This window comes from Cavia porcellus, unplaced genomic scaffold (genome assembly GCF_034190915.1).
Source record: "Cavia porcellus strain 051 isolate PalLab524CR breed Dunkin Hartley unplaced genomic scaffold, mCavPor4.1 scaffold_18, whole genome shotgun sequence".
In the NCBI taxonomy this organism is placed as follows: domain Eukaryota; kingdom Metazoa; phylum Chordata; class Mammalia; order Rodentia; family Caviidae; genus Cavia; species Cavia porcellus.
The window spans coordinates 34,895,170-34,912,592 of NW_026947501.1; the positions used below are offsets into that span (position 1 = coordinate 34,895,170).

Genomic DNA, 17,423 nt, shown 5'->3' on the forward strand with positions numbered 1-17,423 from the left:
ATTTGAATTTCCTCATATGAAATACGTGTTTAATATTTTCTCTAATTTATTATTGGGTTGTTTGTCATTATTGGATTGATTTATAGAAGGTTTTAGATACTATATAAATTACACATTTCCTTTATATATCTTACAAATATTTTTCTTTTATAATCGTATGAGTTTCCTTTTTATTTAACATTGTATTTTTTGAATAGATGGTTTTAATGCTAGTGAAATTAGTTTTTTCAGATATTTTATGAAATATTCATTTAATATTGACTTAAATGTTTTTATATACTGAACATTTATGAAGATAATGTCTTATAATATATCGTAATACTTTATTATACAATTTGCTTTTCAGTTAACTTTTTTCTTTGTGTGTGTGTGTGTGTGTGTGTGTGAGTGTGTGTGTGTATGGTTTGCATACATGTAGTTATATTAAATTTGACAATCCAAAATTATCCCATAATAATTTATATAAAACTAGTATATCATAATAAAAATAAATAATTAAAATGTGAACAATAAAGGAAATAATTCAACTTGGAAGTTATTTTTCCATGTAAAATAACAGTAAAAAGAAATCAGTTACTAAATCTAAATATGTAGATATAACTCACTGATCAAACCAAGGAAAAAGAGCTTCTCTGAACTAGAATCTTTATCATATTTGCAGTGTTATTCCTGTGTTCTTATTTCCTTTATGTGCAAATGTGTTTGTGGGGTGGAAGATAAGCGGTTAAGTATAATAACTTTTAATAAAGTTATAACATTTGAAATAGAAATATAACCCAAAAATGCTATTGATGATTTGTAGATTTTTTACATAGACTGAATTCACAGTCCTATTCCTGATATAGCTACAAAAACTGACAAATTAAAAAAGCTTTTTGAAAATAGTCAAAATAAAAGTAGCTATTTTTATTAGAGTATTAATCAGAGGGCTTGCTTACTAAAATGAAAGCATGGGAAAATATTAACTGACAATATTTGTTCATTATGCATGGATATTATGCTCTAAGGTTAGATAAAATACTTTAGGGGAAAGACATGTTCAACCAACTGGAGATTATCCTATGCAAAGCTAAACCACAGAAAAGTAACAACAGTGCAAAAGCTTCTCCGATGCCCAAGGCCTTTTATGGATCTTATTTTTTGCCAAAACATATATTAACTTGTGGATCTTAATTCAATAATCTGTTGCATTAAAATGTGGTCAAATATGACCAAACCTCAAAGAACTCTAACATTAGTACATTTTCTCATTCAATTCAGTCCCATATTATAACTAATGAAACAGGATATAAAATGATATAATTAGCCAATCTTATTAGAATTTCTACCGTCTTTGCTCTTCTATGGAACAACGCTTCCAAGGAAGAAGATTTACATAATCAAGTAGATATATCTATCTGAAGATTAGAAGAGGGATCTGTTGTGTTCTTTGGTAACCTCTATAGATCATTGTCTGCCTGGATTGACCAGGTGGCAGAAGACTGCTAACTCTGAAGAGCTGGAACATCTTGAAGAGCTGGAACATTTGAAGATATTTAAGGCGAAACAAGGAAGCTCCTGAAGGAGCAATCAGATAGAAGTTAATAATCCAGGTAAATTTTCAGCATAGTTTGCTAAATTCTGCAGTCAGCAGAAAGCTATCTCTTTGCTATTCCTCAATATATTTGAGAGTTTGATTCAGTTCAAGCCTTTACTCATGTTTGATTCAGTTCAGGGCTTCACTTATGTCTTCACTTCTGTCCGGGGACCCCAACAAAGATATTCTCTGTCTCTTATGCTTTCATACAGCTATGTGTCAGGATTTGCTGACCTCAAACTGGCAGGTTCTGACTTGCATATATAAATACAAAAGTCATCAGCTCCCCAAAATGTTTCTAAACCAGAAATAAAATAATACCAGAAGATTAAGAATTGAATATTAAAATAGATACCATTGGTGCTTTAAAAAATATCAGTAGATTTTAAGATATTAGCTCACAATGGAGTTTCAAATGTGGAAAAAACATAGTGCAGCATAATAAATTCCATGAGAAATGAGCATCTCAAATTAATAGAGCATTTGATAAGAATCCCAGGAAAACCGAAGGACAGTGTGATGTCAGAATGAGAAATTTCAATGAGGCAGTGAGGCATTTGTCAAAAAGCAGTAGGTGTAAATGCAGGAGAGGGAAGCATCTGAGAAAAAAGGGGCGGACGCAGCATCAAAGGAAGCGTTTTTAACTGTTCTATATACCACCTTGATAATCAGACACACACCTTATAATAGATTCAGAGAAATACTATTCAGAGAACAAGGCCTGCTTGTTAGAAATATGCACAAACAAGGGAAAAGCATAATTGCATACCTTGTTGCACTCATTATAATTCTAATCACTTTCTTAAATTGGCAATTTATATTCCTTCAGACACTAAACCCAAAGTTTATTTAATTGAGGATGAGTCACTTATACAAAATGAATGTTCAAACAATTAAGATTAAAATTTAGGAAAATGATAACTAAAAGCAAACACTATGAGAACTTAATAATCTATTATATTTAGAACAGATATATGAGACCATCAACCTTATCTCCCTATCACTCCAGGAGAATGTGGCACCATTAATTACAGTCATACTATACTTCAAAGGAAGATGAGGCAGTCTATAGGTCTATCATAGTATTATATTTGTATTCTCTATGGTCATTGCATTTTTTTTGGGGGGGGTTGGTCGGTTGGTTCTGTTTACCGTGCAATCTATGAAAAAGTGGAATAATAAAAATTTCTCATTAAAATTGTATTTCTGTCTACTTTTCTCTGGGGTTAATAAAATACAGGATATTAACTGATGTTAGCATTTTCAAGTGTTACAAGCCTAATTACATATATTACTAGCTCTGTCATTTCTTAGGTGTTTGAACCAAATTATTTCTCAAAACTTCTCTGTGTTTTACACTTTCTGTTTACTGGAAAATTTTTAAAAACCTGCAGTAATTTTTGCTGAATAGATTAATTCCATTTATTTGTAAAATCATTAACTTAGTTCTATCGTACATACTATTGCCAATAGCATAATTAGTTAACATTGTTTCATTTAATTATATATCTTTATGATATTTACAATGGCTCTTGAGTTTGACCCTTTCTCTGTAGATTTTGACTCTTTGTAACACAAATTGGCAAAACACGTGTATTTTATTTTCTTTTGCCATATATGTTTTTCACAACCTTTTCAGTTTAATATCACCGAGGTTTTGCTTTACTTAGATGCTACGTGTTTGTGTATATGTGCATGTCACTCTTATTGTAATTTATTTTTAAAATAAACTACTGCTACGATATGTTTGGCTCTAGTTTACTTTGCTTTATAATTTTGATTAATATGCCTCCATCTGTTAAATTTTAATGATACATTGAATTTAGCTTTCAAATTTATGTATTATTATCCTTTTATTATCACTGAAAATAAAAGTAATGTTTTATCCTTGAGATATGTTATATGTAAAATAAATAAATTTGATATTTTTCTCCAAATTTTTTATGAGTGAAATTATACTTAAGATATAGAGTGGTGTAAGTTAGCATATTTTTCAGCCTCCTTGGGTCTCTATATATCCCATAATTTAAATCTGAATTTTTGTTGTAATATAATACTATAAATACTGTGTTAATGAATTTATATTATTACTCACACTTCTCAGAATAACACTAACCTTTGAACAAAAGCAATGCAGTACCTGTGCATTTCTCACAGAAATTAAAGCTACCTGTATAACAATTTAAACAGATCACCAATAATCCTTTAACAGGATCCTAGACACAGATTCCATTAGTAAGCATCTATTTGGAGTTCCAGTTACATATGTCCAGATTCTGTTTTGTGTAATCTGCTTGCACAGAAAGACTTAAATAGAATAGAAGCAACTCCTCATTACTACCTTTGCAATATTACTTTTTTGTATTTTTCTTTTCACATGGAAGTAGATGATAGTAAATTCCATACTGAACTCTAGCTTGAATGTCTATATGATGTGATAGTCAATTGTAGCAGATTTTATTTCAAAGATATTCTACTACTATACAACTCTGAATGCTTTACTTGTCTAAAGAAAAATATGTGAAAATATGTCAGAGCTATTATTAATGGTTAGAATTAATGCCATTGCAATTGGTAAAGTAACAATGCAGGAAAAGTTAAGTAAAATAATTTGACAGACTTTTAAGTAAGCAATTGACTGATACTGGCATTCAGAAATCATGGACACAAGTGACAAAACTGAATGAGGGAGCTAAACTTATATGATTTAAATCAGAACAAGCATTGAAAATACAGGAGAACTCAACAGAAATAAAAACAGATCTCAGAAAAAACTAGGACTGAGAATCAAATTATGTCTGATTAATGTTGTAATTCTTTTTTTTTTTTTTTTTTTTTTTGCCCAGAGAGCAAAAATATTAGTTTATCTCAAAGTTGAAAACAAAGGAACTTAAATCACATCACAAAAGGCAACTATTTTGAAAGACTAAAAATGTCACTTGGAAATGGGGGAGGCACACAGAAATGGGTCAGAACACAATGGAGAGAGAGGGAGGAGCTGTAAATACAGCAGCCTACTCGCCATATATTTCAGAGGAGCAGGCTCTTGCACACATGGGCTCTGTAATACCGGACAGTCTATTTGTTCACGATATTAAAGGGTATCTAGAATTAGCTACAGTAAGTGATCAGAAGTTGCCTGAAGAATGCGCACAGAAAGGCTGCGTGGGAAGATGACCTGTCATTCAGGAGGGTGGAGATGCTGGGCCTTCCTGTTGACCACTGTCTTGCAAAAAGTGCAGAAAGGGGAGGGGTGGCTTTAGTCATCTGCTGTCATTCCTTTCACTGGGTCTTTTTGTCTCATCTCATCCAGCTGTCTCTTCGTCTCTTCTTCCATCCTTCGAATGCCGTCCATAGTCAGATCAACCCACTTGTCCAGCCAACAGAACAGCTGCCTGTGGAAATTTGTAAACAGACGCCTCTCTTGCTTGTGTATAAAGTTCTCCACTTTACTCTGCAGGCCCCACCACTTGAACTTGACACTAACCAGTTTGTACGCACACATATATGGGCAGACTTTCTGATTTACAAGTTCTTGCTTCCAATTTGTCCCCAAAGGTCCTCGGCCTATTTTGACAGATTTAAATTTTGCTGGGTCTTCTTCTGCCTTGCAATCCTTGCTAAGTACTTGGCTTTGATCTGCAATGTCTGTATATATGGCTTCCACATGTTTCCATGTCTCAGGCTCCAGCTTATGCACATTCTCCTGGGTGCCAAGATCCGGTTTGTGCCAGGTCTCAATTTTAATCAGAAAGTCTTCCTTCATGTACTCATTTGTAATAACCGTTCTGCAGTAAGGGTAGGCATTCCATGCCTTCTCGGGTATATTTAGGGCTCCCTCTGGGGCCAGCATTCAGACAAATGTGGGTACTTTGTTCTGCAAGTGGTAGATCTTGTGTGTGTACTGGCCCTTCTCTCCATCCTTCACCAAGACCTCCACACCTTCACCACCACCAGTTTCATTTTTACTGGCCTCAGCCACAGAATACAGCTGCCCTAGTTGATACTCATCTACAGACACAGGCAGGATGACTCGATACTCCTTGAGCAGCACCATGTCGCTCTGCGTCTCCGCGGCTGCCCACTGCTTGCCCGGCCTCTGGCCCGCTTCCTGGCGGCCGCTCTTCCCCTGGCCCAGCCGGGCTGCCTGTGCACCTTCCTCGTGGTCTGCTCTGTCCCTGCTGCTCTCGCTGTGGCAGCAGCGCCGACTGCTCAGTGTTGTAATTCTCTGAAGAATTAAGACATAACTTGCGTTCTAAAATTGGCAGTGGGTGTAAACTACAGATGCTGAGGTTTTGGTAGTTCAGGAAAGTGACCTTCAAGGATTACTTGAAGTTAAAGAGCTATTTTATGAGAATCTGATGATTCCATGATGCTTTGTTTTCTTCTGCAGTGACCGGCGCAGCCCCCCAATGAGACAGAGGACGCTCTTGTGGGTAACAGGTAACTGCCGACTTTATTGTTTCGGGTTCTGGCTTATATATCTGACTGTGGCCAATCAGGCTGCCACGAGGGCTGCCACGAGGAGGCAGGGCTGGAATGGGACTCGGGCTCTGGCTAATATACCCAGCTGTGGTCAATCAGGTGTTGCCACAGAGTCAGCATGGGGCAAATACGAAGTGAGCACGGGGTGGCTAATTTGGAGAGGGACGTAGTGCATTGCGGAAGCTGGCTTAGTGGTCCTTAGTCCCGGGTGGGGTATGGTATGTTGAGCGCCTGCGCCCAACATCTCCCCCTTTCTTTATGACTGACGCAGGGTCTCCAGGGGTCAGCGCCCCTCGTGAGGTGTCATGCAGCCGTCATGACAGTGCCTCACTACTCATTGGTGCTCTTTTGGAGGGGGTGGGAAATCTGTTTTATGAGCCCAACCTGCATGCTCGCCGAAATGGGGACCCGGGTGTCTCTTGGCCAAGGATGACACCCCTTGCGATGCTTTGCTCCACACCTGCGTCACAGCATGGCGAGCCATGCTGCTGGGCTTTGACCAGATTCTACGTCCAGCAATGCTTATTTGATAATTACTTTGTCCCTATTCCTTTGTCTGTGAATCCGACAGAGCAGAAGTAGACTGCCGAACGGGGCAAGTGTAGCCATGGTAGCCAGAGCCCCTATTCCTGCCCATTCCTTTATGAAAGAGAAAACTTTATGGATCACAGGAAACTCATCTGGGTCCGCCATAACTGGAATCGGTAGGAACTGGGGTACCTGCATAACGACAGCTGAAAGTGTACTGTTATTCCAACATTGTAACACATAACAGGTTGTGGTGGAGCAATTTAGAAAAATCATAAGACCTTTTAAGACTTGTAGGTGGAGGGTGTGAAGGAATCGTTGCTCCTCACCCCTGAAACATTGCTATGAAAAACACGGACTGGGGATAAGCCTGCCACAAGAATGCTTCATTCCCTTTTCTAAGACAAATATGGTTGTCCCTCCTAACAAACCCAAAGAAACCATACAACAATTTTCATCTGTCTCTAATTAGGCCACCATCCATCCAACCAGATGAGGTTTATTCACTATTCTAACCACAAAAGCTTCCAAGCATCCACCTCATCACAAGAGCTCTCACAGGTGACTCTAGCAACAGCTGCAGTGACTGAGGCAATGAATCTTCGTTTCCAACTCAGTTGCAAGGACAAACTGCAGGTTCCATGCTATTGTCGAGTGCCACAGCAGCTTTCTAAGATTAAAGCGTTAATTCAGAAGAAATCAGATTTTCCTGTGGAATTTAAATAGTCTTTAGTCTTAAGCAGGGAAGGACAATCAGCTGGCTTCAGGCACTTTCTGCCTGGACAGGTGTTTCTCTGTAACAGGAGATTTTAGAATTCTGAGGGAAGGAAAAGTCAGAAATTGCCCCTAGTTGATCCCCAAGCTTGCTCTTAACATAACCTATGTGTTTCTTGTGAAGAAAACTTCAGAGTGGGATTACTCCCTGAGCCATTGTAGCTAGAGCTCGGGATCCTGTTGGCGGGAACCAGGCCCTCCACGGTAACCATGAGGGTGGTAATATCCATGGAGTAATTTTCAGTCCCTTTTCTCTCAGTAAGTCGCTCAAAGCAATTAACAGCGGCTGACTAGCAGTGTTACCCATCTTAAGATAGATTTTTCTTTCTTTTTTTTTTTTTTTTCTTTTTTGGGGACCGCTTAATCCCCGAGCCCCTTCACGGCGCCCCCAAAACCGGCTTCTTTACGGCCCGGGAACTCTCTTTACAAGTTCCTCAATCCCGCCTTTTTATGGCTCCCAGAACTCTCTTTACGAGCTCCTCAATCCCTTGTGACGCATCCCCCCAAGGTTGCCCGATAGCCCCCGCCATCCGGCTCGGCAGCACCCGCTGCCTGTTGCATAGCACCAGCTACCAACATTGAGCAATTTAACCTGTCAGCCCCCGCCCGCTGCGTAGCCCCCGCTATCAGCGCTTGACGGTTTTACCTGTTGACGGTCTGTTCCATCAGAGAGAGAGAGGTTCCCCTTACAGGCCACCAGTTGACCGGCGCAGCCCCCAATGAGACTGAGGATGCTCTTGTGGGTAACAGGTAACTGCCGACTTTTTGTTTCGGGTTCTGGCTTATATATCTGACTGTGGCCAATCAGGCTGCCACGAGGAGGCAGGGCTGGAATGGGATGCGGGCTGGCTCTGGCTAATATACCCAGCTGTGGCCAATCAGGGGTTGCCACAGAGTCAGCACGGGGCAAATACGAAGTGAGCACGGGGTGGCTAATTTGGAGAGGGACGTAGTGCATTGCGGAAGCTGGCGTGGTCCTTAGTCCCGGGTGGGGTATGGTATGTTGAGCGCCTGCGCCCAACACTGCAGGATATAAGCAACTGTTAAGAAAGTTGAAGACTGGCATGTGCATATAGTATATGGTATATATTATATGATATATACTATATTATATTACATATATAATATTATTATTGAGTGATAGTAGTGGAAATCTAAGCAATGTCCATCACTCACCAAGGTTTTTAGACTCTTGAATTGTTTCAGTTTTGAGCAATTTTACTATACTGCATATTACAGGTGTCAAAAATATAAAATAATTATGATATAGACATGCAAATAATTTCAAGTGAGGAGTCTATATTTCAGTATGAAATTTTACCTTGTCATTACATTTGATCCTAACACACACACACACACACACACACACACACATATATATATATATATATATATATATATATATATATAAGGAGTATCCTTTGAATTTGTACTGGTGTCTTACTGTTTATCTCATCAATAATGTGTTAAATCCTGAATGCATGCTCACTTTGCATCAATATAAACATCATGATTTATTACTTATTAATTCATTTATGGATTGATTGATGTTCAGTACCTAGGATTCATCCCAGGACTTCACATACGCTACACATGTACTGTACCCCTTACATACATACCCAGCCCACTGTAACATTTTCTACATTGCAAAGGATTTGCCAACTTCAATTTGAATTCCTTTTGCCACAACCTCCTAGGTAGCAGGGACTACGTGTCTAGGTCATGATTTTACTTTTTGACAACTATCTCAAGCTATTTTCCCCATTCTCTCCTTTGAAGTCTGCAACTCACTGGAAAGAAGTGGTATTGCATGCATTTCCTCTGAGCCAGAAGACCAGAAATTCACAAGCTACGAGTGTTACATATTTGCAAGAATGAAATATGAGCAGGCACAATTTTTTTTTTTTTCAGTTAAGAAAGAGAAAATATAAATGTAAAAACAGGAATCTGATGGGTGTTCTTGAGATAATTTCATCAAAGCAGTATTGGTTACACTTCCAAAAGATCACCCCCACCAAACAAGAAAGAAAGAAAGAAAGAAAGAAAGAAAGAAAGAAAGAAAGAAAGAAAGAAAAAGTTAAGACTATAGGTTATTCCCCAAATTATCACTGGAGGATGAAAATCATGAAATTATAAAAGGTAACCTGAGGTTAAAAAACTATCATTTTTCTTCACCAGTGAATTCCTTCTCCCATTTATGTCCCATTACGTCCCATTTATGTGCCTGGTTCCTTAAAATACAGAAGCTATAAGACCAAATTCCTATTCCAATTCTATGACTATTTCTTGAAATAGTAATACACTGTTATAAAAAATGAATAAAATAGAACAAAATTAATTGCATAATAGCTTTTACTCATTTTTCCCAGAAGTCTACCTTGCCTGTCTAGAGCAGGATTGATTATTTTATGGAAATTGAAGCAAAAATCAAAATATTTTCTTATTCATTCTATTATGTGAATATGAAATATATTTTTCTGTCTCACTATTTGTTGAATGAATAACTGAGGGGAAATATTTTATAACAATTATTTTTTTAATGAGAGCAGTTCTTAGGGAAGTACAGAAAGATACGTTATGAACAAAAACTAGTTAAGCCTAAGGAACCTTTTCATATACTTTAATAATATTATCAAAGGCTTGCTCGTTTTCAGTTCAAAATATGAATATAATACATTTTATACACTGGTGATTTCTTATGTGTCATGTTAAGAATTACAGTGAGAAATTAATGCATGAATAAATCAAATGAAATAAATAAAAATGTTAAAATAGTGACTAAAAGCATATAGTTTCATTTAAATTCAAGAAAGTTTACATTTCAGTATAAGATAGCTAATCATGTTTACTATTCATTAACAAAAGCTTTTAAAAGAATTTTCACATTTGATGTTAAACTTTGATAGAATCCAGGTGCTTCCCCAAGGTAATGCCAGCAGTATATGTTCAAAGAGAAAAAGTAAGAAAAGTGAAACTGTGAAATTAAAAACAAATCTTACTTATAGTGCAATTAGTGGGAGGGGCTAAGTAAGGAAATTCAAGCAATTAATTATAGTCTCAAATTAGGCAGATCGAATTTGCGAATTCAGGAAAATTGCATCTGTAATTAATTTCCATTATGCCAATGAAACATTATACAATAACTTCTTACAAAACTGAAGTTTTAAATTACATTTTTTACTGATATATATATATATATATATATATATATATATATATATATATGCCTGATGTGTGTGTGTGTGTGTGTGTGTAGTTCAGAGTTCCAGTTTCTGGGTCATACAGAGGTTGAAATCTTGGCTTTACCACAGTCTGAATCTGATATTTTCCCAGCTATTTGAACATTCAGAAGTATCATTTTATTTCTGCTCAGATGTAGGCTAAGCATTTTAGAAAAGCTTTTGTTTTCTTTTTAACTTCTTAATTTAAATGCCATAAGAATACACTCCAAAAATTGTTCCAAAAAAGAGTCTCCCAATTCAGCTGTAAAAGTTAAGCAAAAGTTTGTTTTTAGTTTAACTTAGTTTTGAAAGTGTCTAGTATGTGTTTTTTGAAGAAGTTCCCTTTCAGGTTCCTTAGACAGACCCTATCACAGAGACCAATCAGTGTGCATGCTGCCTTAAATAAACATTTAAGTGTGATCTGAGTATGACTTGTGTCTCTAACAACAGCTCCCTAAAAATATGTGCATAGCGGTGATGATCTTGATAAAATCCTTTGATTAATCATTGGCAAGATAAGATGTGCAAATTTTAAAATATATTTTGAGCTAGTCTAGGTAGTGTACACCTGTAATCTAGAATTTGAGAAGTCAAGGCAGGAGAATGACAAGGTTCAGGGCAGTGGGCATTATAACAAGACCTCTATCAAGGAATCAAAAAATGAAATAAAACCTTGATTTTATTTTTATTTTTTTTGTTTTTGTGTAATGATTGTAGTATTTTTCATACCTGGCATGGAATCTTAATTCTTTTCTTTATTGGAAGGATGGTCTCATTCATTTTCTTAAACTTCGATGAACCTTAATTTTCTCATCTGAGTACTGGCTAATGGAATTTTCTTCTCTATCTTCCACAATCTGACTGTGATTCAATAAAATAATTAACACAAAATTCTTCTAAATTTAAACCACTATTCTTATGCATTCATAAAGAGAGTGAGTGAGGTTATTTTGAACACATGAATAGAATGTTTGGCTTACGCATAAATTCAAATAGTACAGAGTAAATGAAACCTGCTGGAATTCTGCATTCTCAGTGAAGAGCATTAATGTGTAAAATCATTACTTTTTCCTTTTATAAAAATGATTTATTGTTGAGCACAACTTTAAATAATATATGTGCCGATTATACATGCTATAGGGTAAGCTCTGAATTTTTAATCTCTTTCTGAAGGACAACCACACACAGATATTTATATCATCATTAATAATATAATATCCTCAAGGAAATATTTTCTAGAACTAAAAGAATTGTGTGAGGAAAAGAGAAAAACATGACTTCAGTGGATTATATAGCTACCTGTCTTCCATATAAGAAAATATTTCAGTGATATTTCAGTACAAATCTCCATATTATACCTTGTGTGTGGTGGTGGTGAGTTAATTTTTAGGAAAAATATAGTAATTTATGAAAAATGTTAAAGGAATTATTAGAAATATTTGTTGTACCAGGTAGTAAAATAATTTAGAATCACAAGAACTGTGTTGCTGTTACAAGAATAAACAAATTTGTGGAACGTAGAAGAACAAACAATAAAACTTTAGTGTACATGTATATGGCTAATTATATAATGTCAGAAACATTAATTAATTTTTTACATATACAAAAACATATTTTTATATCAGAACAATATTCAACATAAACTCTAAAACACAGATATAAAGTTAAGATAAAAATAAGAAACATGTAAAAACTATATATAATGCTAATATAACAAAATAAAGATTAGATTAGTATTATGTAAAAATGTAACCACCTCACTTTAGAGTGTTGTAATAAGGGTTTACAAAGGCAAAGATTTAATACAGGACACACAATGTACAGGATTATTTGATAATATTCATCCAAAGTTTCAAATTCAACAGTGTGGAGATGTATTCATGCACAAGAGACCCAAAGAATCCAACTGAGGGCCGAAGTCCCACTGCAATGTCCTCTAGAAGTCCAGCTATAGACCTAGAGCCCCTGACAATATCTTCTACAGGTCAAACTGGAAACCTAGAGCTGACAACAATGTCTCATACAAGTCTGTATCAAGCATCTGCACCAGGAAGAACCAGAGGACAGCAGTGGAAGCTACAAAGTACGCACCATTGGGATAAAGGGTCTGTCCAGTAGGCTGAGGGCTCTTCCCTGGAGCAAGGAGGCAGTGATGCTCAAGGCAAGGACCAGAGCTCCTCCTAAAAGAACATCAGCCATCCCCATGGACAGTGAGGACCCAAGGTCCTCCGGTGATGAAGACAACTGAGTTCATATCAAGAAAGTCAGCAAGACAAATTTTTCTGGAGAACCTATAGCGCATGGTCTTCCCATCCCGGTCTCCTTTTATGAGTTTGGTAACAATCCTTAGGTATGCCTCCCTGCCCTAATACTATACTGATTCAGTTCCACTGGGTGTTTCAAATTTGCCTTTTTCATCCACCATGCAGAACAATGAAAAATATTTTAAAAACTAGTAAAATGTAGTTGTTCTTCTATGACTGACTTATTTTACTTAACCAGCATATGTTCATCATGTCAGAAAATGCAGATTTTCCCCCTAAGGTAGTGTGCATGTGCTTAATTTTAATCTGTTCATCCATCAATTTTCAGGTATTATCATATATTCACTCTTGTGAATCATGCTGTAATAAATACGGTAAAGTTCTTTTGGAAAATAAGAAAAATTGAATTCCCACTCCTATATAGTTTTGTTTTTTTAAAAAAGAAAATGTTACACTATTTTTCATAGCACCTGCAACATTTTACGTTCTAAACAGTATTGCAATTCTCCATCTCCTTCCTGTACTAATCAGCTTTTCCTCACTGAGACATATTATTCCAGCCAGTACCCACAGATTAAAGGAGAAGTGGATCCATTTGGCTTATGGTTTCTGGAGAGCCATCCATGGTTAAGGAAGCTCTGAAGAACACTCTGGTAGAAAGACGTGGCAGAGTGAAATTATTTAGGTCACAGTGGCTGAACAGGAGAGAAAGGAAACTGCCAGAGAAACAGGAGCCAAGACAAGACACAGTACTCAAGGTAAGGTACTCATGATCCACATGTACACAGTTAAAAACATGTTTTAATAACCCTCCATGTGTCTTTTAAAACTCGTTGACAATTAAACTTAATCATTACACTTGCCAGTACTTCTCATCTTTATTTATTTTGTTAAATGATGAGGTGATACCTTGGTATGGTTTTGATTTATATCCCTCTGATAATCATTGCTGTACATTATTATAGAGAAGTTGCCATTTTCTGTGTCTTTATTAGAGAAATGTCTGTTGTATTTTTATCCTTTGCACACTTTTCATCAGATTATTGTTTTGTTTATATTCCTTTGGTCCTTTTTGCTATACACTTTTTTTTTTGTTATTTTTCCATATATTCTAGCATTCTGCAAAATGGCCCAAGTTAGTGTTATATCAGTACAAAAACACTTTAATAATGGAGGAGGGCAGGAAAATATATGATAAAAAATGACTGCTAAACAACATCCTATTTTTGAAGGTTGAATTGGCTGCTTGTTGACCTAATCATCTATTTTTGGAGGAGAATATCAATAGAATCTTTGGTTTAGAAAATTATGTTAGTATGATCTTTCAGGGAAATATATAATTTGGAAATATGTATATGTGTGTACTATACATGTATGTATATATAAAATGGATAATTTACAATTGATTATTCTAAGGGTTTCACACTTAATCAGAGATAAATACCCATGTTATATGTCTTTATTAACATTTATATTTATCTTATACAACAATAAAAAGAATTATAAATTTAATGTATAATCATATGTACAGGGCTGGAGATTTAGCTCAACAGTATAAGTGCCTACCTGATAAGCACAAAGTCATAAGTTCAGTCCCTAGGACAAAAACAAACAAACAAAAAAAAAACCCACCACATGTATACTTTTGTTACAACATGTAAGAGATAAAATAAAAATTATATCTATGTATTAATTATGAAATAATAATGCTAATGGAGATGGCAATAAGCAAAGTTTGAGCTTCGTATTTTATATTTATCAGAGAAAATTCACTTGGATTGAATGAATGGGATTATAATTTATATACAAGTAGCACTTTTAGTGAAACTTGGTATGAGGTGTTACTGTAGATTGTCTATAAAGCAACCATAGGAAATGAACTGTATCAGTGTCTATTATACAGGTTGTTAATGGGACTATTTAACTAGAGATCCAATAATGTTTTTATTAACCTCTTGATATATAGAAATTTTGTCATATGATAATTAAAACCTTTAATGTATACAGAATTTTTAATGACACATGCATTATTGATAGAAAAGCATCCTAGGCAAAACAAAAATCAGCTGATGAAAATTCTGATTCAGATTCGTGTGTCTGAAATTCATTACCATAGCAACAAATGAACCTGACTTGTCCAATGTTGGGTTGTAGTCTTAGAAATATTTACAACTGCAACATTTTCCTTTGCCAAATGAGGCTAGTGGCAATCATTATGACATAATTCATATGGCTCTAGTACTGTAACGATAGAAAGTGGACGAATTAATTACCTATTGTTCTCACTGAAAATCTTGCAAGGCAACCAGTGTTAATGATCTTACCCCCACTTTGCAGATAAAGTAAATGAGGCTTAAAGTAAAACGAAATCTCATATCGCACTGATAATAAATGGCTAAAAATGGCATCTCCCTTCTATCTTTAATCACACAGTATTTTTGAAGATAAATTTATAATTTACACATGTTCTAGTGTGTGAAACAAATAAATTTAATACATATATTAAATATATTACATTTAATAAAAGGTGTTTTACTGTGTATGTGTATGTCTGTGTTGTGTTATCATAAAGTTTAAGATAGCTTAACTCAGATATCTATAAATTTTAATGAACTTGCATGACATTTGTGAATGATGGTGATTGGTGGGATGCAGTAGCAAAGCATGATCAAATGAAGGATGAATGTCACCCTATAAAATAATTTGATTCTCTTAGTCTTTGAATCAAATCAAGTTATGTTTTTCTCTAAGCAGAGTAGGTTCTGTAGTAACCAACTATTCCCACACATTGTACATGATGATTCAAGTAAGTTTAGTTTATACATTGCCATTAGGACTTGATTTCCAACCTTTTGTTGTTTTAATAAGAAGCAGTCTGCTGATTTGGCCTTTTCTTTATGATGTGGTTCTGGAGTACACCCCATCCCACCCCACCTGCAAGCCACTCCCACCACCACCACTAAATACAAGTCATTCTGTCTGAAGAATCTAGAATCATCCTACATCTGTTCATGCCAATAAGTTTCCATATTGGTAGATCGTCTTTCTACATAATTACTTCATGCCATACTGGGTACAAGCTACACTATGCCATATTCTATTTTACTGAAATAGAAATTTTAACCAGGATATCTACATACATAACAAATGTGTCAAAGGGGTTATGTAGATCAACATGTCTTAGAACATTTAATGTACTGAATATGTAGAATGATAAGTTCAACATTTGATCTACCTTTCTCCTGATTGTTTAGTAATTTGCAAGCCAAACGGATACAATTATGTTTTCTAGGCTCCTTTATAGGTGAGGCTCCCATAGGCCTTTAAGAACCACCCATCATATATTCACTTTATAGGAACTTAGAATTTAAGTTAATGAATAGATATAAAGTATTGTAACAATATTTCCTTTGTGAGTAGAGATTTAGTAGTAAAGTCCTATGAGTGAATTCTCATCCTAGATTTTTACTGGTTGTAGCTATAGTTATCTGCCTCTCTATGAGGCTTTGGAAGTGTGAATCATTGGTTCCTATGGTAATTAAGTTATATAAGATGGAGCAGTTTCCTTTTAAATAAGATCTGTAAATTTATTCCTTAGAGTGTTACCTGGATTCAGGTCCTTCAGTCCTTAAAATTTTGTATAAATATCTAATTCCCAAAAGATTTCTGTTAGGTGTTACCAAAATAATATTATATTATATAGCAAATAACTAAAGAACCTTAAAAGCATTTAGCACTTAATTTTCAGTTTTATCGGTCAGCCAATTGTCTGCTGATTTGGTCTGGAATCTTCTATAGATAATTCCCATCCTCTTTGGAGCAGCTATGTAGCTAATCAGTATTCTTTTCCTGATAGTGTTGGACAAGGGAAAGGTAAAGTCCAACCATGCAAATATAATTCAAAGTAGTGTTATATCTGCTAACATCCAATTGACTAATGGGAATCACATTGTGAGATCAGGGTGGCAAAGTGGAAGGAAGTAAGTACCATGGCAGTAAGTACCATGGCAGAGAGTGACACAGCATAATCCCTTCATAAGCAAGAGTGCAAAACTGAGACCACTCTCCAATTCATCTTGCTATACAGATTTATGGATTAGACTAGGTAAAGTCATCCAACCATCTTGAAGAAAATATCAAGTAATAAAGACTATTTTATGACCTTTTTCTGTAATTTCAATCTATATTTAGAACTCTATAAATTACTATTTTTGCCAGTTTACAGGCAAGGTAACAAGAGATTAAAAGATATGAGTGAATCTAATACTGATAACACAGAAAATAGGTTTGGTGACATGTTTTCACAGAAAACATTTATGAGACCAAACTCAGCCAGTATTATGGTTTATGTCAGATGCCCTCTTCCTCCCCAAGTCTCATGCAATCATGGACACAGCCAAATCTATCATTTGTGATTGGTCCATTGTCTACAACTCCAATTGGTGGTGTGAGTGCTGCACCAGTCCAGGGGTGGAGCCAGCATATAGTGTAATGGCAGAAATATGGCATTTTCCTTTTTTGCTCTTCCTGCTTGCTATTCGTGGTGGTCATGAACCACTGGCACTCAGTCATGTC

At 35.6% G+C, this 17,423-nt stretch overlaps 1 pseudogene; it reads right to left on the reverse strand.

Annotated features, from left to right (window-relative positions):
* Nucleotides 1–4,471: 4,471 nt before the first annotated feature.
* Nucleotides 4,472–5,670, reverse strand: LOC100730630 (phosphatidylinositol transfer protein alpha isoform-like; annotated as a pseudogene).
* Between the last annotated feature and the right edge of the window lie 11,753 nt (nt 5,671–17,423).